Here is a 22,737-nt window from a genome sequence, read left to right as displayed (position 1 = left end):
CATGGTGAGTTAGAGGCGCCTGAGTGTGGTGACTAGGCATTTTCACAGTAACTTCATTGCAGTGTTAATGTAAGCCTGATTGTGACTAATAAATAAACTTTAACACTTACTTTGGAATTACCTCCAATATCTTGGAATAAAATTGAGGACACACATATCACAGTCCCACAGCAAATTTCCAAACTGAACTCAAGCCCTCAAACAACAGCAGAGCAGGTCAATCGGTGGATCAGACAGACCCATGTAACTTGCAAGATTTACCCTCACTCACACCATCCCCCCCCATCCCCCATACACACACAGACATCAGAAATCCCCCCCTTTGTGAGTTACTTTGGAATTACCTCCACTGTCTTGAATTAAAACAAAGCAGGACACAATCACATATCACAGTCCTATAGCAAATTTTCAAACTGAACTCAAGCCTCAAACACAAGCGAATTTGTGCGCATTTAATGCTCTGTTGTCGACTTGAAATTAAACTTTTAACACAAATCAATTGGTGTGTGTACACATTTGAGAAAAGAACGCTGCAGGTTAGACACACGCGATTGTCCAGGAAAGACATCCCTGTCAGCAATCAGGAACTTTACATTGTTGAAAAATAATTAATTGCTTTCCGTATGCCACAGAAAATGTCTGTTTTGGACACTTTTTTAAAAAGAGTTACCTGTTTGTAGTGACCTTGGTATTTGAAGAAACAGCGTAAAGTCTTGAAACTGATTCCTCACAGCCAACAATTTGTGAGTTTAGGATTTGAATAAAGTCTGCCAACATGAAGTGTCCGCATTTTCACATCAGTGTGTGTGTGTTTATTTTCCTTGTGGCTGACGGCGTTTATTTTTGGTGTGGTTTTGTTCTCGCTTATTGACAAGCGCATCAAAAGCAGCAGCTTCAGCAGGACTGACCTGACGAGTGGGATCCCGCTTGCTAAATATTTATAGCAGCTGAGAGTGGGGAGGAGACAAGGCGGAGCGGCTTCCGCACCATAGAGGGAGCTGCCCACCACAGCAAGGCTCACTGCACTCCCCATCAGATCAGCGCTTCACTTCTCCTGTAGAAGGAGGGAGGAGGAGGGAGAGGGTGGGGAGGTGAGGAGAGAGGTAGAGGGGAGGGAGGGTGTGAGGAGGAGAGAGGGGGGAGGAGAAGGAGCGATTTTATTTTGATTTTTTTATTATTGTCACCAGTAGGCTTACTTCCACACTGCAATGAAGTTAATGTGAAAATCCCCTAGTCGCCACATTCCAGCACCTGTTCGGGTACACTGAGGGAGAATTTAGCACGGGCAATGCACCTAACCAGCACATCTTTCAGACTGTGGGAGGAAACCGGAGCACACAGAGGAAACCCATGCAGGCATGGGGAGAACATGCAAACTCTGCACAGACAATGACCCAAACTGGGATTCGAACCTGGGTCCCTGGCGCTGTGAGGCATCAGTGCTAACCATGCCGGAGGGGACGGGAGGGGGGAAAAGGGAGGAGGAGGAGGGAAGAGGATGGATGGGAAGAGAGGGGAGGGAGAGGGGAGGAGTCGGGTGGAGGGGAGGAGGAAGGTGGGAGAGGAAGGGAAAAAGGAGGGAGGGAGGAAGAGGGAAGGAGGCGGTGGGAAACGGGAAGGAGGAGGGAGCTGGAGAGAGAGAGAGGAGGAGGAGCAGGAGGGGGAAAGGGGAGGAGAAGGAGAGGTTGGGAAGGAGGGGGAGAGAGGAGGAGGGAAGGGAGAGGGGAGGGAGCAGGGAGGGGGAGAGGGAGGAGGATGGACAGGAAGAGAAAGGAGGGAGAGTTTGGAGGAGGGAGAGTTTGGAGGAGGGAGAGGGGAGGAGTTGGGTGGGGGAGAGGGGAGGAGGAAGGTGGGGAGAGAAGGGGGAGGGAGGCGGAGGAGCAGAGAGAGAGGAGGAAGGAGGGGGAGGGTAATAAAGAGGGGGAGAGGGGAGGAGAAGGAGAGGGAGGGAGGGGGAGAGAGGAGGAGGGAAGGGAGCACGGAGAAGGGAGGGAGCAGGGAGGGGGAGAGGGGAGTGAGCAGCAAGAGGGAGAGATGAGGAGAAGGAGGTAAGGGAGAGGGGAAGGCAGGGGAGAGTGGAGTGAGCAGTGAATGGGAGGGGGAGGTGAAGTGAGGGGGAGGAGTGAGGGGGAGGAGGGAGGGGGAGACGGGAGAAGGAGAGGGAACAGTGTGGATGGAAAGAGAGACAGCAGGAAGAGAGGTAGAAACAGATGTGATTGAGGAAGGGAGAGAAAGATATATAGGGGAAAAGTTAAGGAATGTGATGGGGAATTCAAAGAGAGAAGGGAGACATGAGGCTGGAGAAGCAGGACAATGAGTGAGAAATTAGAGATGATAGACTGTAGAACCAAACATAGAAATAAAGGAAACAAAACAAAGAAGCAACAAACTAATTAACTCATTCTCACTTCTTCCTCGAAACAATTGGTCAAAATTCAATATCTAGTCTTTGATTCTGTCTCCACGTAGCCAGCTTTTAATATTTCCCCCTGTCCAGAAGCATTTAATGGACTGACAGTTTGTTATGTACAATGCCAGGGTATGTAAGTTCGTGCTGATTTCCTATCTCTGCTTTCTGCAGCATTCACAGAAAAACTGTGTCTTTAGGACCACGCAAAGAGAATAAAAATCCTCCTTATGTCACTCTGTGTTTCCTGGAATGAATTCCTGGTCATGTTAAAAAATTTTCTTATATTAAAGTCCTTAATTTGCTATTCAAAACATTTTTCTCTCCTTTCCAGTTGAGGTTTGGTTCCACGAGTGTTTCTTCCATAGAGGGGTTATTCTTTGTACACGAGTATGTATATTCCACACTTCCTTCATCCCAGCGTCGGTAACTCATCCCTAAGGTCTGGTATTTCCTTCCCAAACATCTCCACCACTCTCTCCTTTAAGACTTTCCTTAGCTTTTGGTCACCTGTCTTAATATTGCCTTCTTTGGCTTAAAGTGTTTTTGATAATTACCGACATGAAACACTTCTGTGCATTTATTAAAGGAATCATCAGAATGGAAGCTGTTGTTATTAACCATTCTCTGGCCAGTGTAAGTTAGGTGCAGTGAGCCAGTCTGCCTGCAGCTGATGCATATTTGCATGTTCTTTGTATAAAGTAGAAAATTGTAGCGAGTCTGAGTCAGCGACAATACAGTACAGCTTACTGTAAGATGAAACCTGCATTTCTATAGTGCCTTTCGTTCCATAGGATTACATAGGATATGCAGCACAGAAACAGGCCATTCGGCCCCAGAGGTCCATTTCATCCTCATCTAATTCTACCTCGGTGGCACAGTGGTTAGCACTGTTGCCTCACAGTGCCAAGAACCTGGGTTCAATTCTCAGCTTGGATGACTATACAGGATCTGCACATTCTCCCTGTGTCTGCGTGAGTTTCCTCAGGGTGCTCTGGTTTTCTTCCACAGTCTGAAAGACGTGCTGGTTAAGTGCATTGGCCATGCTAAAATTCTCCCTCAGCGTACCTGAACAGGCACCGGAGTGTGGATATTTCACAGTAATTTCATTGCAGTGTTAATGTAAACCTACTTGTGACACTAATAAATAAACTTAGCAACTCTCTGGAGCCTTCTCCCTCATATACTTGTCCAGTTTTCTCTGAAATGCATCTACACTATTCACTTCAACTATTCCCCATTGTAGCACATTCTCATGACCTTGACCTTGAGAGGTCCCAAAATACTTCACAGGCAAGTGTAATTTTCCAAGATAGTCATTTATAATGTAGGAAGCACAGCAGCTAATTAGCTCACAGCAAGGTCCCACCAACAGCAGTGAGATAGAAGACCAGACAATCAGTTTTAATGGTCTAGGCTGGATTAAGCTCAATGAAAGCAAAATAGTGCCAATGGTGGAAATCTGAAAATCAGAAAATGCTGGATAAATTCAGCAGATGTGGCAGCATCTGTGGAGAGAAAGTTAACATTTGGGGTCTAAATGATCTTTTGACAGAACTGAAGAAAAACAAAAATGCAAAGTATTTTCCAGTTGGAAAGGAGGCAGAGCAGAATAGAACAGGGATAGGGTGGGGCAAAGGAGAGATTGATAAATTTGTCATGGACATATTGACCAGGACACTAGGGAGAACTCCCCTGCTCCTCTTCAAGTTGTGTCCTGGGATTTTTCATATCAACCTGTGGGGCAGATGGGGTTTCCTCTGAAAGGAGATACTTGCAGTAGTCCAGTACTAGTTCAGTAATTCCCTCATTATCTGCACTGAAATGCTAGTCTAGACAATATGAACAAGTTTCAGTAGTGGCCCTTGATTTTTGAACTGAGTGCAACTGCAGAATGTACCACAGTGACTCACCAAGATTGCTATGACAGCACCACCCACACCTATGACTTTAACCACTGAGAAGAATTAAGAAGGCCAGCCTTGGGAACCATCACTTCCAAGTTTCCCCTCCAAGCCGTGTACACCACTCTGACTTGATGATGCATTGCCACTGCTCCATTGTCTGTATCTAGGAAAATTCTATCTCATTCTATTGCGGGAGCATCATCGTCACATGGATTAAAGGGGTTTGCGGAGGATGGGTCTGGCCACACTGCTGCGGAATGCTCCAAGTAGTTGGATCGTACCGCAGCACATCTCCCTCATGGGGAAAAGTTTTCAGAAGCGCACCTTTGACCACATGGTGATCAAGCAGCAGTTGGCACATAATGTCCTCGAGGCCCTGAAGGAAAAGGAGATGGTGCATCCTGTCGGATGGTTCCCTCAGCAGACTGTCAGTGTCATCTGGCAGAATGCCTCATTTCCAGGACTTTCAAACAAGCACCAAGACCTGGCATGGCTGATGATGAGAAGGATACTTCCCATCAGATCCTTCATGCCCGCCTGAAGTCTCAACACCAGTGCACACTGCCCTCAAATCGATTGCAGGGATGATGAGATAGTCACACTCCTTCTGGATTATGCCTTTGCAAAGAAGGTCTGGAATAAGATGCGGTGGTATTTGTCGAGGGATGCACAACAAGACAAACATCAACTGCTGCTGGAGGCTCATCAACTTGGTGAAGGATGCTCTTTGGTCTGCCCAAAACTAGCTGCAAAGATTTGTCCTTGACTGAATGTTGCAGACTGGCACATTCCAAGGTCCAGGACTACATACTGAGGGACGGACTCAAGCTTGGGGCAGCCACTACAAAGGCACAATGGAGAAAGGTCACCATTTATAGTCTTTCAACCAAGGCAGGCTGAGGGACCAGTAACTGTAAAAATCCTCGGACTGTGTAATTGTGTGACTCTGTAAAAGCAGCACACAGTGAAATGTGATGAATGTATATAGATTATTGAAAAACTGCACTGTAATATCTGTAATGTCTTGGAGCTGAGCATTAAAATATTGAAGTTAAGGAAATTGTAAATATAACTGTTTTTCACTGCTTGTATTGATTGAAAGGTAAAGTTTTTCAAGTTATTTATGATAAAAGTTTATTTTTGACATAAAAGGTCTTAGCTGGCAGGCGTGAAACCATGATCAGGCAGAACTCCAGAGCAAAATCTACAACTTCTTCAGAACTCCTTTCTCCACCGGGGTGTCTTGTAATGGAGACTGCTTAACCTCTTAGCCATGATATTGGTGGCATTTGGTTTTCTGAGGTGATGGCTGCAACCAGTCAAATCCCATACTAGGGGCTCATAACATTGTGAAGGTATTGGTGAAAGGAGGTGAAGGAGACGTGCCTTTTGACCATCTCTCCTTTGCAAAGAAGGGCCTTGTGGATATCTGTGGAGTTGAAGTAGCGAGCCTCTTCTGTCTGCAAAAGGTGAAAACCCAGGATTATTTTGATGTCGCTTTCAAGGCTGTCACTTCCTGCATCAAGTTCCTGAAAGTGTTTGAGGAGAAGACAGACTTGTCATATCCAAAAATACTCAAAGCAGAGCCCCTCTTTATGCTGCTGTCTCAACAGGACTATGTTTTATTTGCACACATCTGTAACTCTTACGTTCCGGTTACAAATCTGCCATCTCTCTTTGCCAGGTACATCAACAGGGTTGACGATTGTTCAGAGATTAGGGATGCTTTGGGAATCTGGACCAGCATGCGCCAAGTCAAGGTGGCACTTAAGACTGATGGAAAGGGGGTAATCCTCCAACCTCCCTCCAGCTTTGCATCTGCGGGAAGCAAAAGCTTCCTCACCTATGCTGGCCAGCCCCAAAAAAATCTGGCTGTATAGCAACTGACTGCAGAGCTCTCGAGTGCAAGAACTGCAAGTAGGAAGGGCATCAGACAAAGGACTGCGTGCAAACTAACAGCTACAATCTCTGTGGAGGTGCCCCAAACATGTTCTCACTTATGCACATGCGTTAAAAGCTAAAGATGGCCAAGCAGACAGAACAGCCAGCCTGGCAAGTGCCAAGGAGACGTGCAAATATCCTGCCAGTGAGACCTCCAGCCTGCAAAATGAGAATCGGAAGAGAATGGCAGATAAAAAGAAAGGAAGGATGGTGGTAGCTAAAGCCCAAATACCATTTCCACCTCCCCCCACCACTCCACCCCACCCCGGCACCTTCCATATCCCAGCAGCTTGATCAAACAGAAGAGAAACCTTCAGAAGCCCAGCCTGAGGGTGGCTGGCAGAAGATGGGGACAAAGAAAAGTGGGGGAAACGGAAGCAGCAAGAGACTACCCCCAGCCCACTCAGGTGATGGGAGTGGCTGCATTTCAGACAGGGGGGAAAATGGATGTCTGAAAAAGAGACAAAACTTCAGGGAGTTGGAGGAGGAGAAGACACCTGAGCTCCAGAGCATTGGAAACAACGGGGTAACCAGCGCACCCCAACTCCAACCCCAAAGTGAAGAGAACAGTACATCCCAGCTCTGGGAAGTCAGGAACAGCAAAGCCCCTGTCTGGGGAGCGACAGGAGAGATGGTTTCCACAGGTGATGGTTGAATGGAGCAACCCTGACGGAGGGGAATCAGGACAGTTTCCTCAGCCCATTCAGAGTGAAACAATTTGCTGATGCTATGGGCATGCAAGAGTTGACCAAAGGACCAGAACTGTGAACGACAACGGGTCTGGAAAGAGACTAATCATGTTAAAATGGGGCTAAAGATTGCTTCCATTAACATGCTTAGTGTTAAAGCCACTCTGCGATGTGTGGCTACCTTAGATACCCTTGTTAAAGCTGATCTGCTGTTTCTACAGGGGTGTATGATACTGCAGCTCAGCTTCTACAGGCAATGGTCGCGTTGGAAGCCCATTAATCTGGTCATGTTCCTCAGACATGGGTATTTTGCTGTGGGTTGGAGCAATTTCACCATCTCCGAAGTTAAGGAGGTGGTGGATGGATGCCTCCCTGTTGCAGACATACTGCGCAAGAATGCTACACTCCAGTTAATAAAAGTATATGCCCTGTTCCAAAGTGGTGAACAACTTGTCGATCCGCTGGGCCGACAGCAGGCTGGATGTGGCATCCAGACTCCTGAAGGTAACAATAAAGAATAAAAAGCTACATGATATCTTCAGCAACCCTGCAAATGGAGTGCAGCGTAGATACACAGTCACGGTCAGATGTTCTTTCTGTTAACGATAGACTTCATGTTCGTGTCCCAAGCTTTCACGGTCAAATCCACCGACATCAGGCTTTTCCTGACCACTGCCTCCTACTGGCCAAATACCACGTACAGGAGGAACAGAAGTTTGGCAGGGGAAGTGGCAGCTGAATGTAAAGCTGTTGACCCCAAAGAACCTCGAGGAATTCAGGAGGGATTCAGGAAAGATCTGTGAAACCCCTCTTTGAGTCTCCATCATTCTGGTGAGAGGCAACAAAGCAGAACATCACAAAGTTTTTCATATTCAAAGTTCTTCAGAAGGGAAGAGAGAGACAGAGGGAAATGTCCCAACTCCAGAAAAGCATACAGAATCTGCTCCGGCTGTAGTCGATGGAGGTCGTGGTCAAGGAGGATCTTCAGGAGATGAAAAGATGGCAAGATTGGCGGATAGTGAGGAGGAATGTCAGGTGACACAGCAGGATATAGATAGGCTGGTATATTGGGCAGATAAATGGCAGATGGAATTTAATCCTGATAAATGTGAGGTGATGCATTTTGGAAGGAATAATGTAGGGAGGAGTTACATGATAAAGGGTAGACCTATTAAGAGTATAGAAATGCAGAGGGACCTGGGAATGCAAGTGCACAAATCTCTGAAGGTGGCAACTCAGGTGGAGAAGGTTGCGAAGAAAGCTTAAGGTATGCTAGCCTTGAAAGAAAGGTGTATAGAGTATAAGAGCTGGCGTCTAATGCTACAGCTGTACAGGACGTTGGTTAGACTGCATTTGGAGTACTGCGTCCAGTTCTGGTCACCTTACTACTGGAAGACCGTGGAGACCCTGGAGAGAGTGCAGAGGAGGTTTACCAGGATGCTGCCTGGTATGGAAGGACTGGGTTATGAGGAAAGATTGGATAAACTGGGGCTCTTTTCCTTAGAAAGACGGAGATTAAGGGGGGGATCTGATAGAGGTGTATAAAATAATGAAGGGTATAGATAGAGTCAACAGCGGCAGGCTTTTTCCTAGATTGGAGACAAATATCACGAGGGGCCTCGAGCTTAGGGTGAGGGGGGAGAAGTATAATTTGGATACTAGAGGGAGGTTTTTCACACAGAGGGTCGTGGGGGTATGGAATGCGCTACCAAGTAAGGTGGTGGAGGCAGGCTCGCTGGACTTGTTTAAGGTTTACTTAGATAGGCACATGAGCGAAACAGGGATGAAGGGTTATAGGAGACTGTTTTAAATAAGGGTCAGAGCCTCGGGACGTTCCTGGAAATCTAATGCTACATGTGTTGATGTTTTGTCTCTTTTACTCCGCAGGTGCGTCAGTCCACCTTGTTGTCAAACGAGGGGCGTGCACACGGTGGGTCATGCATGGGCTGCTCTTGGATGTTTTGAGAGTAGCCTAGTACTTCGCGTCGTTTGTGTATGCTTAAAACTGGACCAGCAGATGGGCACCACAACAGCTCAGTGACTAGCACTGCTAGCTGTGCAGATACATGGATTTGGGCCAGTGTCTGTGGGAGTTTGCGCATTCTCCCTGTGGTTGCGTGGGTTTCCTCCGGGTGCTCCGGTTTCCTCCCACACCCCAAAGATGTGCTCTTAGGCTGATTGGTGTAACAAATTGTCCCTAAATTATTCTCCCCCGAATCTGGTTTCCAATGGGGGTACCATAAGCATAGACATGGGTCAAGGGAGGTGTAGGAAAAATACATTGTTAAGATGGCGGCGCGGGCTCGTTGGGCCAAAGGGCCTGTTTCCCGTGGCCGTTGTTCTTTATTCTTTGTTCTTTGTAAGTCTTGCTCTTTGCCTTGGGCTTTTAAGTTTATTTTCTGGTTCAGAGTCTGGGAGCAGGGTGAGATGTGCTCTTCTTCCAAAGGGTACACAGAGAGACCTCTGTGATCAATAACCTAAAGGAAGAAGGTGGTTCAGTTCTTGGTTTAATCTTTCAAGGATCAGTAAATTCTGCTATGCCAGACTGTGTGACCTGAAGCCCACAGACAGCATGGCCTCCCAGTCTTTCCTGTCCTCTATCATGTTAGAGGACAATGAATGGGAAAGCCTGGATCAACAACTAACCTTAGACAAGTTGACTGAGGCCTTGAGTCCTTTGAAAAGAGTAAAACCCCCGGGAGCGACGGCTTACCAGCTGAGTTGTACTCTGCTCTGTGGGATTGGATCGGCCCCGATCTGCTGGAGGTATACAAGAATATGTTTCTTGCCGGCAGTATGTCAGAATCCACAAGGAAAGGCATCAGTACCCTCATCTACAAGTAGGTCACCCACATGACGGACCTGCTCTCCAAAATGGGGTTTGGGGAGGGAGTTCACAATTGGATCGACTGCTCTACACAGACATCAGTCGTGCAGTTTCAATCAATGGGTGGGAATCAGAAAGCTTTCCAATTAAATCTGGAGACAGGCAGTGATATCCTCCCTCTCTGCTCCTGTTTATATGCTGTTTAGAACACATTGCTGAGTCTATCAAGAAACATTTGAACATAAAAGGGGTGATGATCCCAGACAGTGGAGACACTCAGGTCAAAGTCTGTCTGAACATGGATGATGTCAATGTCTTTTTCCTTCACTGTATTTAAGCATCTCAGAATGTTACTTGATATATGTAAACTTGATGTATGAACTTGAATATTGCTTTTTGTGTGATGCTCATTTTGGAATGTTTGTAATGTTCTCAGAGATTTATAAATAAAGTATATTTTTGGAAAAAAAAAGTGGATCAGAAAAAAGGCCCACCAACAGCTTCTCAAAGCATAGCCAGTGATGTTGCTTTAACTCGTGATGCTCAAATCTTAAAAACAATGAAATAAAAATGTGAGAAGTTTACATTTCAGGGCAAAGCCATGCATAAACATAGGAATAAAAGCAAAATACTGCAAATGCTGGAAATCGGAACCAAAAACAAAATGCTGGAAAATCAGGTTTGGCAGCATCTGTGGAGAGACAAAGTTGATGTTTCGAGTCCAATATAACTCTTCTCCAGGGCATAAACATAGAGACCAATAGTTGACAATCTACTAATGGTACCCATATATAGAGGATAAGCAAATACACCATTCAATTTGAGGAAAAGAATCAAGGTAGGCATTAGGGAGGACAGCAAATGACCTTCCATTCCTTGCAGGGAAAATAAAAGAAAGTTTCAGGTACAGGGCCTGTTTTCTCAATTCCTGCATGGGAAAGCTTTATTAACCCCTGCTTTTGTGCTGAATGTGGAGCATGATCATATTTCGACAAATATCACAACAGATCAGGGAAAAACATACACTTCCTAATTTGACCATTTTGATTCTAAGTGCTGGACGGACTTGAATCTGGGAGGGTTTCTGATCAGACTTTAGAACCCGTTCTCAGGCGCTTCCCCGATACTTTGCCTGAAAAAATATTAGCGATTCTGAATCGTGCTGCACAAGCCTGTGGGCAGGGCGTATCATTTTGGAATGTTTGTAATGTTCTCTCAGATTTATGAATAAAGTATGTTTTTGGAAAAAAATAGTGGTTCAGGAAAAAGGCCCACCAACAGTTTCTCAAAGCATAGCGAGTGATGTTGCTTTAACTCACGATGCCCAAATCTTAGCAACAATGAAATCAAAATGTGAGAAGTTTACATTTCAGGGCAAACCCATGCCTATAAATAGGAATGAAAGCAAAATACTGCAAACGCTGGGAATCTGAAACAAAAGGCTGGTGCTCCAATCGGAGCCCCCAACTGCTCATGCGCAGGGACAATAAAATTGAAAAGCTGCCATCCTCACTCCCAGACCGGATAATGCTTCCCCAGGCCTCCACAGACATTGCCCCTGCCCCACAACATAACTGACCCCCTTATCCCCCCCACCCACCCACCACCCAGGCCGATTGCGGCCCCCAGCTCCCCCTGCTCCACTTGATAGGGCGGACGCAACACGGTTTCATTAAAGGGAAGTCGTGTCTGACAAATTTACTGGAGTTCTATGAGGATGTGTATAGGGCGGTGGATAGAGGAGAACCGGTGGATGTGGTCGTTCTGGATTTTCAGAAGGCGTTTGACAAGGTACCTCACAAGAGGTTATTGCAGAAGGTCGAGGGACATGGAGTTGGGGGTAGGGTGTTAGCGTGGATAGAGGATTGGTTGTCAAATAGGAGGCAGAGAGTGGGGGTCAACGGGTGCTATTCGGATTGGCGGATGGTGACTAGTGGAGTGCCCCAGGGGTCGGTGCTGGGGCCTCAGCTATTTACCATTTATATAGATGATCTGGAGGAGGGAACCGAGTGTAGGGTGTTGAAATTTGCTGATGACACCAAGATTGGGGGAACGGCAAATTGTGCGGAGGGTGTGGAGAGTCTGCAGAAGGATCTAGATAGGCTGGGCGAATGGGCCAGGAAATGGCAAATGGAATTTAATGTTGGCAAGTGTGAGGTGGTCCACTTTGGTAGGAATAATGGTAGGAAGGACTATTACTTACGTGGAGAAAAACTGCAGCAGGCGACGGTGCAGAGGGACCTCGGGGTCCTTGTGCATGAGTCGCAAAAACCCAGCTTGCAGGTGCAGCAGGTGGTCAGGAAGGCGAATGGGATGCTGGCCTTCACAGCGAGGGGGATTGAATATAAAAGTAGGGAGGTCTTGCTGCGGCTATATAGGGCATTGGTGAGGCCGCAGCTGGAGTACTGTGTGCAGTTTTGGGCGCCGCACCTGTGCAAAGATATTTTGGCCTTGGAGGGAGTGCAGGGGAGGTTTACTAGGCTGATACTGGAGTTGAGGGGGTTGAGCTATGAGGAGAGGCTGAATAAACTAGGCTTGTACTCGTTGGAGTTTAGAAGAATGAGGGGAGATCTCATTGAGACGTATAAGATGATGAATGGGATGGATAGGATAGAGGTGGAGAGACTCTTCCCGCTCAAAAAAGACAGTAGGACTAGGGGGCACAGCCTCAAGATAAAGGGGGGGCGGTTTAGAACGGAGTTGAGGAGGAACTTCTTCACTCAAAGGGTGGTGAATCTCTGGAATTCTCTGCCCGTTGAGGTGGTGGAGGCTGCCTCGCTAAATATTTTTAAGACGCGGGTTGATGGGTTTTTGATAAGCGAGGGGATTAAGGGTTATGGGGAGAGGGCGGGAATGTGGAACTGAGCAGCGACAGATCAGCCATGATCTTATTGAATGGCGGGGCAGGCTCGAAGGGCCAGATGGCCTACTCCTGCTCCTATTTCTTATGCTCTTATGTTCTTATGTTCTCCCACAAATTGCATGCAGCATGGCAGTAGACCCCCCCGCCCTTGCCCACTGCCCTCCCACCAGAGTGCCATCTGACCCATCTCCCTCTCCCCCAGAGAGCCATCTGACCCATCTCCCTGCCCCTACACCAGAAAGCCATCTGACCCGCCTCCGTGCTCCCCCCACACCTCTCCATCACCAATCTGAGTTAGAGAGCCCCACCAGAAGGTCTGACCTTACCTCCCCAGAAGCTGAAGCGCTTGAATCGGACCTTTGTGGACTAATCTGGTCCACTGGGCAGGCAAACGCAGTAGTAAATGCATTTAGATTGATGTTGCGCCTGTTTCGGGCGAAGTCCAGACCAATTTTCAGCCATTGGTAAGGAGGGAACAGGTGCAGAGGCGGGCATGGATCACACTACTCACCTCACACCTGACTTTACCAAGTTTTCACGCCTGAAAACGGGCACAACGTGATTGGAAAATCAGGCCCATAGTGTTCGCAGTTAAAAGCAAAGCTCATTGACCCAATCCAAAAGAGAAAATGCTAGAAAATCTCAGCAGGTCTGGCAGCATCTACAAGGAAAAAAAATAGCTGATATTTCCAGTCCAGATGACCCTTTGTCGAAGTGGAAATGCGTAGAAAATGGAAGATGTTTATACTGTAGGGCGAGGGAATGAAAGATGAGTCATAGCCACAAAAACAAGGGGAGAGGCTGCTAATGGCAGCCCATAGAGAGAATGAAGGTGTGAATGGCCAAACAGCAGAGAAACTGAAATCAGAGGGTCAGCTATGACAGATGAAGGTGGTGGGGGAGGGGGAAATAGGTGGGAGACAGGTAAAATTGAGAAAAGGGGGAACAAAAGGGGGAGGAGAGGTAAGGAAAGAGGATAAAATAGGGGGAAAGAGTGAGGGGAAAGAAAAAAAAAGAAAGACAATAAAAAATAAAAGGTAGAGAACAGTACAAAATTAAATAATGTGAAAACAAAGGGGGCGAGGTGGGGTAGAGCTAATCATCTGAAGTTGTTGAAATCGATGTTGAGACAGGAACGCTATGAAGTGCCTAGCCGGAAGATGAGATGCTGTTCCTCTAGTTTGCGTTGAGCTTCACTGGAACATTACAGCAGGCTAAGATCAGACATGTGGGCAAGGGAGCAGGATCGCGTGTTAAAATGGCAAGCAACCAAAAGGTCAGGGGCCTGATTGCGCACAGACGGAAGGTGGGGCTGGAGGTGGGGAAGCCTGCTTTCAAAGTTCAATTAGCACGGGATTTGAAATATTATTCTTCCTAAGTCTTCCTGTGTCTTCACCAAATTTCATCTCATGCCACGAGGAAACTTCTTATCTTAGCTGTTCTATATCCTAGCCTAGGCATTCATGATGGAGTAGCAGAGAGGGAGCTTCATCTTGCATTTAGCCTGTACTGTATCTGGGAGGGGAGTTTCAAGGAGCTTTCCTCTGTATCAAATCGCCTTTCAGCTAATCATTTCCCAGTCCAAAAAAACGTCATTACAAAATAATAAATTGTTCAGGTTGGTCGGAAAAGTTAAGCTGATCCAGGTGACAAAAGTCATACAAAGTAATGACACAATCTACTGTCAGCTCTGAAATGTTGCTCTACTTTTGCAACAACTTTTGTGGACTTCTTCATTTAGCTTTTAACATGTTCCTCCTTTTCATGTAAAAACCATTTGACATCCCTTCACTGGACCAATATCCAGGACTCCTTTGGGCTCTTTTCACATCCTTGAACATGGCCGACATGACCTTTTATCATATCTTACGGCAAGTATTCTGATGCACGAATTTCAGTGAGGCTGGTGGGTGCCTTAGGGCAAATGTAGGGTTAGCCTTGGGCAGAAGGACTAACTGCTTTCCCAAGACCTATATGTATGTATATTTACATATTGAATTACGGGAAAATGGAAAAGAGGATAATTTTTGTAAGGGCACTGTGCTATGATACAAAGAATATTCTAGAGAGAAATTGCTCTAAATCCCAGTACTGAATGAGCTCCTATGTCACAAGATTCAGAGGGTCAATCTTCATGACCTCTTCCCTCTCCCAACCACCTCCCAGAAACTCCTCTGTGTCTCAGGGAGAATGGACTAGGGAGGAGACTGCAGACACTTCCCTGGGACCCCACCTCTCCCCCACTTTACCTCAGTGTTTTCCAGGAGTTGCTAATGCTTTACCTCAGGATTTTGTTAGCAGTTGTTGTTGGTTGGAGTAGGTGCAAAGCCAGTGACACAGTTACTTTTCTGTTGGCAAATGCAATGGTCATTTGCCAGATGGGAAAGTTAAATGTTCAGCCACTCCAAAATAACTGTTACAAATTCCATTGCGCATTTTATCCGGCTGGATTGAATTGATGCTCAGGTGCCAGCTGGGGATCAGCAGTAGCTCTCAGACGTCAGAGTCAGAAGGTTGTGTGTTCAAATCCCATTGGTGGCTGTCACTTGAAAGCAGTGCTGAAGGATTTCCCTGTCTCAGAGGTTGAGGGCTCTGCCTGTCTTCTCAGGTTAATGTAAAAGATCCCATAGCACTATACAAAAGAAGAGCAGGGGAGGTGAGCAGTATTCAACATCATTGAAACAGATCATCAGGAACATATGTAGTTGCTCTTTCTGGGGTCTTTGCTGTGTTTACCATAGAGCTATGGCTACACTTAAAATATTTCACCGCTGCAAATTTGTGAGTAACGCTTTGTATCTCTGGGGCCTGAGATTCAAATCCCATTCAGACCTAGGAGGACAAAGGTCTCTTCAAATCCTGGAATCGTTAAAAATGTCTGTGATGTTGTAGAATTGCTAAAAATCTAATGGGGAAGATAGTTTTTCCTTCATCTGATCTGATTCGTAGAGTCATAGAGGGTTACAGCATGGAAACAGGCCCTTCAGCCCAACTTATTCATGGTTTTACCACTAAGCCATTCCCAATTGTTTGCATTTGGCCCATATCCCTTTATACCCATCTTTCTGTCCAAACGCTTTTTAAAAGACAAAATTGTACCCGCCTCTACTACTACCTCTAGCAGCTTTTTCCAGACACTCACCACCCTCTGTGTGAAGAAAATTGACCCTAGAACATAGAATAGTATAGCACAGTACAGACCCTTCAGCCCTTGATGTTGTGCTGAGCTTTGTCCGAAACCAAGGTCAAGCTGTCCCACTCCCTATCATTCCGGTGTGCTTCATGTGCCTATCCAATAACCGCTTGAAAGTTCCTAAAGTGTCTGACTCCACTATCACAGCAGGCAGTTCATTCCAGTTCCCAACCACTCTCTGAGTAAAGAATCTACTTTGGACATCCCTCCTATATCTCCCACCATGAACCTTATAGTTATGCCCCCAAGTAACATCCACCCGAGGAAATAGCCTCTGAACCTCCTCTCTATCTATCCCCCTCATCATCTTATAAACCTCTGTTAAGTCATGTCTCATTCTCCTCTGCAGTAAAGAGAAAAGCCCCGGCTCACTCAATCTTTCCTCATAAAACCTACCCTCCAAACCAGGCAGCGTCCTGGTAAATCTCCTCTGCACTCTCTCCAATGCTTCCACATCCTTCTTATAGTGAGGTGACCAGAACTGCACGCAATACTCCAAATGTGGTCTCACCAAGGTCCTGTACAGTTGCAGCATAACCCCATGGCTCTTAAACTCAAACCTCCGTTAATAAATTCTAACACACTATAGGCCTTCTTCACGGCTCTATCCACTTGAGTGGCAACCTTCAGGGATCTGTGGATATGAACCCAAAGATCTCTCTGTTCCTCCACATTCCTCAGAACTCTGCCACTGACCCTGTAATCTGCTGGACTCTTTTGTACCTCTCTATGTCAAATGTGATGCTGTGGTCCGGAGATGCTTAGCAAGACTCAATGTATCAAATAGCCTTTTTTGGGACTGTAAGGATTCTATGGCACTCGGTGATATCAAATAACTGAAGGCCCATCTGTTCCTTAGGAAAAATGAGGGGTGGTGTCATTCATTCACTCATCCCCCTATGCTTGCTGACCAAAATTAGCTCCAGATCTAGCAATGTCTGGAATGTAAAATTCTCAAACTTGTGTTCAAATCTCTCCCAAGATCCACTCCTCCCTATCACCATATCCTCAGATCAACCCTCCCTGCCCACCCCCTGTTCCTCACAGGCACATATGGAGCTCTCCTGCTATGTCTTACCAATTAAATTAAATTAATCCATTTAATATCAAACAATATCAGTGAGGGCCCTTCATTTCCACTCTTTATTATTGTAGAACATATTTCTTCCAAACAATGAATCACAGAATGATATCTTAACAATTATAACAAATAGGAGTGGTAAATACCTCCCCACTGTACTCACCCAAACAGCTGTTTAAATTTCCTTAGGAGATGTAAACTTACACATTGCTCTTTCTTACCATCTTTTAATCACCTGGTTGTGCTCTTAGATTCAAGCTTTCTTTACACTTTTATCCTCCTAGTCTTGTTCCCTGACTCTTATCTTGTTTAGTTAACGTTTATTTATTAGTCACAAGTAGGCTTACATTAACACTGCAATGAAATCACTGTGAAAATCCCCTAATCGTCACACTCTGGTGCACTGAGGGAGAATTTAGCATGGCCAATGGACCTAACCAGCACATGTTTTGGACTGTAGGAAGAAACCGGAGCACCCTGAGCAAAGCCACGCAGACACAGGGAGAATGTGGAAACTCCACACAGACAGTGACCCCAGCCTAGAATTGAACCTGGGTCCCTGGCACTGTGAGGCAGCAGTGCTAACCACTGTGTCACCCGCTACTTAAAGACATTCTGTAATATCAGTTAGTCACCAATCAATCAGCTTACCGATCTCCTGTGATGTCATTTGGGTTTTTCAAGCTGCGTGTGCTGTTTGGCGGCTGTCCCTCGCGGGTCCCCAAACCTCATGCTCCCCTCCCCGAGGGCCCCTAGCTTCACCCTCACCGAGGGCCCCAGGCCTCGCCTTCTCCGAGGACCCCGGGCCTCACCTTCTCCAAGGGCCCCAGGCCTCACTTTCCCTGAGGGCCCCGGGCCTCTCCTTCCCCGAGGGCCCCGGGCCTCACACTCCTCGAGGGCCCTGGGCCTCACACTTCCCGAGGGCCCCAGGCCTCACACTCCTCGAGGGCCCCGAGCCTCACCTTCCCCAGGGGCCCCGAGCCTCACACTCTCCGAGGCCCTGAGCCTCACACTCCCTGAGGGCCCTAAGCCTTGCACTCCCCTTTATTCTCTGCTCCCAGAAGAGTGTCCCTCACAGGTTTGAGGCTCTCCACTCTCCAAGGGCCTCGAGCTCATACTGTCTTTATCCTCCACTCCCAGAAGGGTGTCCCCCACAGACCTGGTGCTCTCCTCTCCCTGAAGGTAAGTGAGGGCCCCAAGCCTCATGCTTTTTTTATCCTCTTCTTCCAGAAGAGTGGATGTCACAGGCTCCCAAGCCTTGCACTTCCCTTTATCCACCACTCCCAGAATAATGTCCCTCACAGGTCTGTTGATCTCCACTCCCCTTGAGATCTCACATTTCTGACAGGTCTGCCATGTGGGACCTTGTCAAATGCCTCACTGAAATCCATGTAAACAGCATCCATTACACTACCCTTATCAATCTTCCTCGCTACTTTCTCAAAAAAATCCCAGTTAGTAAGATACGATCTTCCACCAACAAAACCATGCTGACTATCTCTGATTAGTTTGCGTCTTTCTAAGTGACAGTTTATCCTGCCTCTCAGAAATGTTTCCAATAATTTTCCCTCCACTGAAGTCCGACTGACCAGCTTTCTGGCCTGTCCTTTTTAAATATTTCGCAACATTCGCAAACCTGCAATCCTTTGGTGCCTCACCTGTGGGTAGTGAGTATTGCAGTAAATGCTCAGTCATCTAGGGTTAGCTTATGCTCCTGTTAAGCTCCTTGTGGATGTTTTACCACAATCAAGGTGCTATATAATTGCAAGTTGTAACTGTAAATAAGCAATAAATGTCGAATTTACCAGTGGTGCCCACATTCTGAAAATTAATTGTAAGAAATCCCCCTGTTGTCTGGGGCAACCTTCACCACAGAAGCCACATTGGGGCTGGGGTTAGATTAAAGTGCATTGGCGGGGCTGATCAAAAGGAAATTCACCTTAATATCTTAACGTGGTTAAAGAGAAGATGATTCCTCAGTGCACAGAGCCTTGAATCATGAGATTTGGAAAACATTCCATTCTCCGGCACAGATGCCCCTCACCCAAAGGAAAATTGTTCACCACAAAATATTTTTCTTATACATGCAAGAAAAATCAGCTGAGCAGAAGAAGGATCTTTTTCGTTTCCGACTATTGGTAATTATGTCAAGGGTAATGTTACTTTGTTGGTATTACACCATCAGTGATGAGTTGAGCACGCAAAATAAATATTTATGCTTCATTTGGCTGATTAAACTGAAAGGTTGGAAAATTGCTAATTGGCTGCAGTACAGGGTTGGATTATTTTTGACAGTGAGGTGTGAAGAGGTTAGTATGGCAACCAACCTCTCGGTAATCATTGCACAATAGAGCAAAACTCTGAGCCCTGATGTTGTACTCTAATGGGGCTGTGCTGGCCAGCTTGTTACCATAGCTCGGATATCAGTTGTGGCTCAGTTGGTAGTGTCGTAGGTCAGTCACATACTAATCCTACTCCAGAGACTTGAGTACAAAGTCCAGGCTGGCACTTTAGTGCAGTGAGAGAGTGCTACAGAGTCAGAGACACCATCTTTCTGATGAGAAATTGAATTGAAGCTCTGTTTGCTTCCTCAGTTGGGCATAAAAGGTCCAGTGGCATGGTTTCAAAGTGAAACAGGCATGTTTTGGATGACTCTTGGATAATCCTTGGAAGGGTCATCCAGACTCGGAATGTTAGCTCTATTCTCTCTCCACAGATGGTGTCAGATCTGTTGAGATTTCCCAGCATTTTCTGTTTTCGTTTCAGATTCCAATATCTGCAGTAATTTGCTTTTATCTTAGTTTTTTCCCTTGTGTGCTAACCAATATTTATCCCTCAGACAAGATCACTGAAAATAAATGGTCTGGCACATTGTTGCTTGCACAATCTTGCTCTGTGACTTTGCTTTTGCAAACATTTTGCAACATTTCCCAGAGTTCTTCATTGGGTTGTGAAGTTGGGTTGGGACATCCTATTGTCACAAAAGCCATTGTACAAATGCCTCACAGCTTCAGATGGGCTATAGGTACGGGAGAAGTTGGTTAGCAGGCTTGGGGGAGGGTGTGGGCAGGAGCACGCTTGGTAATATCATTCCTTAAAGGGCTGCTACTTGTTTTGAAAAGGGCATGTTACGTTGGTAACACAAAAATTTGCAATGGGACAGCAGTGACATAAGGGTACCTTTGATGCTGAAGATCATAGGCCCTGGCGCTGAAGGTGCACCAATGCAAGGTAGGCCTAATTTAGGAAGATTGTCACTTTGCAATATAAGTGTAAGTTCTAGTTGGAATTGAAGGGACCGTCCAACTCACTGTAATCCTTTAAGCTTGACTGTTAACATTTGGACAAATTTCTTGTGAGGACCTCCAAAAGCAAACAGGGTACAATTAAATTCAGTACCCCCCACACCCTCTCAGGGTACATTTGAAACATTGTATGTTAACATTGCCCTACTGTACGCTCTTTCTTTGTGTCTAAAGTGCATACACAGTGAATGGTTGTATAATGATTGTGTTACAGGACCAGAGGATCCAGAGACATGAGTTCAAATACTTACTTTGCAGTTGGGGTATTTAAATTTAGTTAATTAAATACAGCTGGAATAAATAGCCAGTATTAACGATGATTACCACGTAATTATCAGATTACTGAAACTCCCATCTGGTTGATTAATACTCTTTAAGAATCAAAATCTGACCTCCTGACCAACATGGTCTAACTATACAAAGGTAAAAAGCTTGAAGACCTCAGCAGCATAGCTGTGTTGCTACGTTCTGCCTACAGGCCAAAGTGGGTCACATGACACACTTCCCTTATGGTGATGTCATGTTGTTACCTCTTTAAGGCACATTACAACAGGCTTGTTCCATAGAAGTAAAGATTACAAGAAGTTTGTAACCTTGATCAGCCTGTGAATGACTCCATATCTATATAGGAGTATATACCTATGCATGATTCCAGACGAACAGTAGGTTAGTTTAATTCTAAATGACCTTATAGGGATGCCAACCCTCTAGATTGGCCTGGAGTTTTCAGGAATTGAAGATCAATCTCCAGAACACTCTTGTGTGTAACCCCGGAGAAAAATCTTCAAGACGTGATAAAAGCTTTTCTTTGTCATTTTCTTTGAACATTTCTCTTTAACAGATATAAAATGTATTGGAAATGGGGAGAAAGACTAGTTAGGTGACAGTTGAGTATTGTCCAATTGAGTATTGAGTATTTTTTTCTCTCCAATTGGCTGAGAAAGGCAGTACGTCACAAGGATGAGTTCGTTGATTGACTAATGTCCAGAGTGTGGGGGCAAGTCATATGACGAAATCTCCAGGGATACTTTTAATCGCAATTTGCAACCCTAGTGGCCCTGCAAGCCAGTTGTGAAGAAGGTACCCGCTACCATCTTGCCAATGGCAATTATGAATAAGCAACAAATCTGGCCTTGCCAGCAACACCTACAACCCATGAATGAGTAGCAAAAATACAGTTCTTGAATTTGAACTCCTAACTGATACTACTCACGCAGCAGACAGATAATGAGGCACCCAAATTGAGATGATCTTTTGTTCTATGGACTTTCTCAGTGGGATCACGAACTAGGAATACATGTTCAGCTGAGAACCATCCCTCCAGTGTCTCTTCTCCTTCAAACATTGCAGGTACCTTTGGTTTGCTTCGCAATAAGGTCAATATGGCTACTATGTAAAATATGACCACTGAAGTACACAGCATTGCTTCAGTCAGATAGAATCAAAACAGTCAGTTCAGTGCAAATCATTTCTAATCATGCAGTTGATATAAACAGCCTTAATACCCACATGGGAGCCTTGTGTGATAGTTTGGCACTCCGCTTTGTATCCTTTCCAATTGATGTTTTCTTTCTGAAGAAACAATGCTGAAGGTGTTGTCCAATGCAAAGATAATAATTGTCCCTTACCTGATATATGTGCACACTATGTACTTCTGATGTGATGGATGTCTCCTGCAGTGTCTCAGAAGAATTCTCGTAACCTTTACCTCAATGTGAACAAGCCTGTTGTAATGTGCCTATAAGGGATAGCAGGATGACATCACTGGAAGCAAAGTGTGCCATGTGACCCAGGCTCAGTTAAACATTGGCCTGTGAGCAGAACACAGCATACACAGTCTTAATAGTATTCAAACTTTATATCTTTGTATAACTATTTATGGGGAGGTTTTGTGGCGCAGTGGTAGTGTCCCTGTCTCTAAGCCAAAAGCTCCAAGTTTGAGTCCCACCCTAGCAGAAGGGAAGATGCATTCATAACACAGCCAAACAGGTTAAGTGTCTCAACCTGCAAAATCCTTCCAACACTCCAATAAGAGTAAGAGCGGGAGAGATTCCTGGTCAGTTATGATTGACATGAAATTGCGGTCCTCACCCCCACTCCCAAACTCTGGCTGCAGACTAGAGACCTGTTCCACAAATTACACGTTATGGAGAGAGGCAAAAATCTACTTCAGTGCATCATTAGGTGCTAGAAGATAATTGGGAAAGCTGTTCTCATGTGCCTAGACTCAATAGAGTCAATAGTGAGAGACTGCTCCCTAGACTGGGTACAATTACGAGAGGTCATGATCTAAGGGTGAGGGGGGAGAAGTATAATTTGGATGTGGGAGGAAGGTTCTTCACGCAGAGGGTCGTGGGGGTATGGGACGCGCTACCGAGTAGGGTGGTGGAGGCAGGAACGTTGGACTTGTTTAAGGTTTACTTAGATAGACACATGAGCTAAACAAGGATGGAGGGTTATAGTAGGGGGCATTAAATAGGGTCAGAGCCTCGGGAGACACCGGAAATGCAGACTTATATGTTAA

At 45.8% G+C, this 22,737-nt stretch overlaps 1 protein-coding gene across 1 annotated transcript in view; it reads right to left on the bottom strand.

Annotated features, from left to right (window-relative positions):
* Window positions 1-893, bottom strand: part of LOC145339598 (mesotocin receptor-like) — a 37,798-nt gene extending 36,905 nt beyond the window's left edge. The window contains exon 1 of the mRNA XM_080184099.1: window positions 671-893. The gene's annotated coding sequence lies outside the window, so the exon portion shown is untranslated. The remainder of the gene's footprint in view (window positions 1-670) is intronic.
* Window positions 894-22,737: the final 21,844 nt, after the last annotated feature.

This window comes from Carcharhinus amblyrhynchos, chromosome 3 (genome assembly GCF_965287045.1).
Source record: "Carcharhinus amblyrhynchos chromosome 3, sCarAmb.v2.hapA, whole genome shotgun sequence".
In the NCBI taxonomy this organism is placed as follows: Eukaryota; Metazoa; Chordata; class Chondrichthyes; order Carcharhiniformes; family Carcharhinidae; genus Carcharhinus; species Carcharhinus amblyrhynchos.
This window is presented reverse-complemented; position numbering and strand designations above follow the sequence as displayed.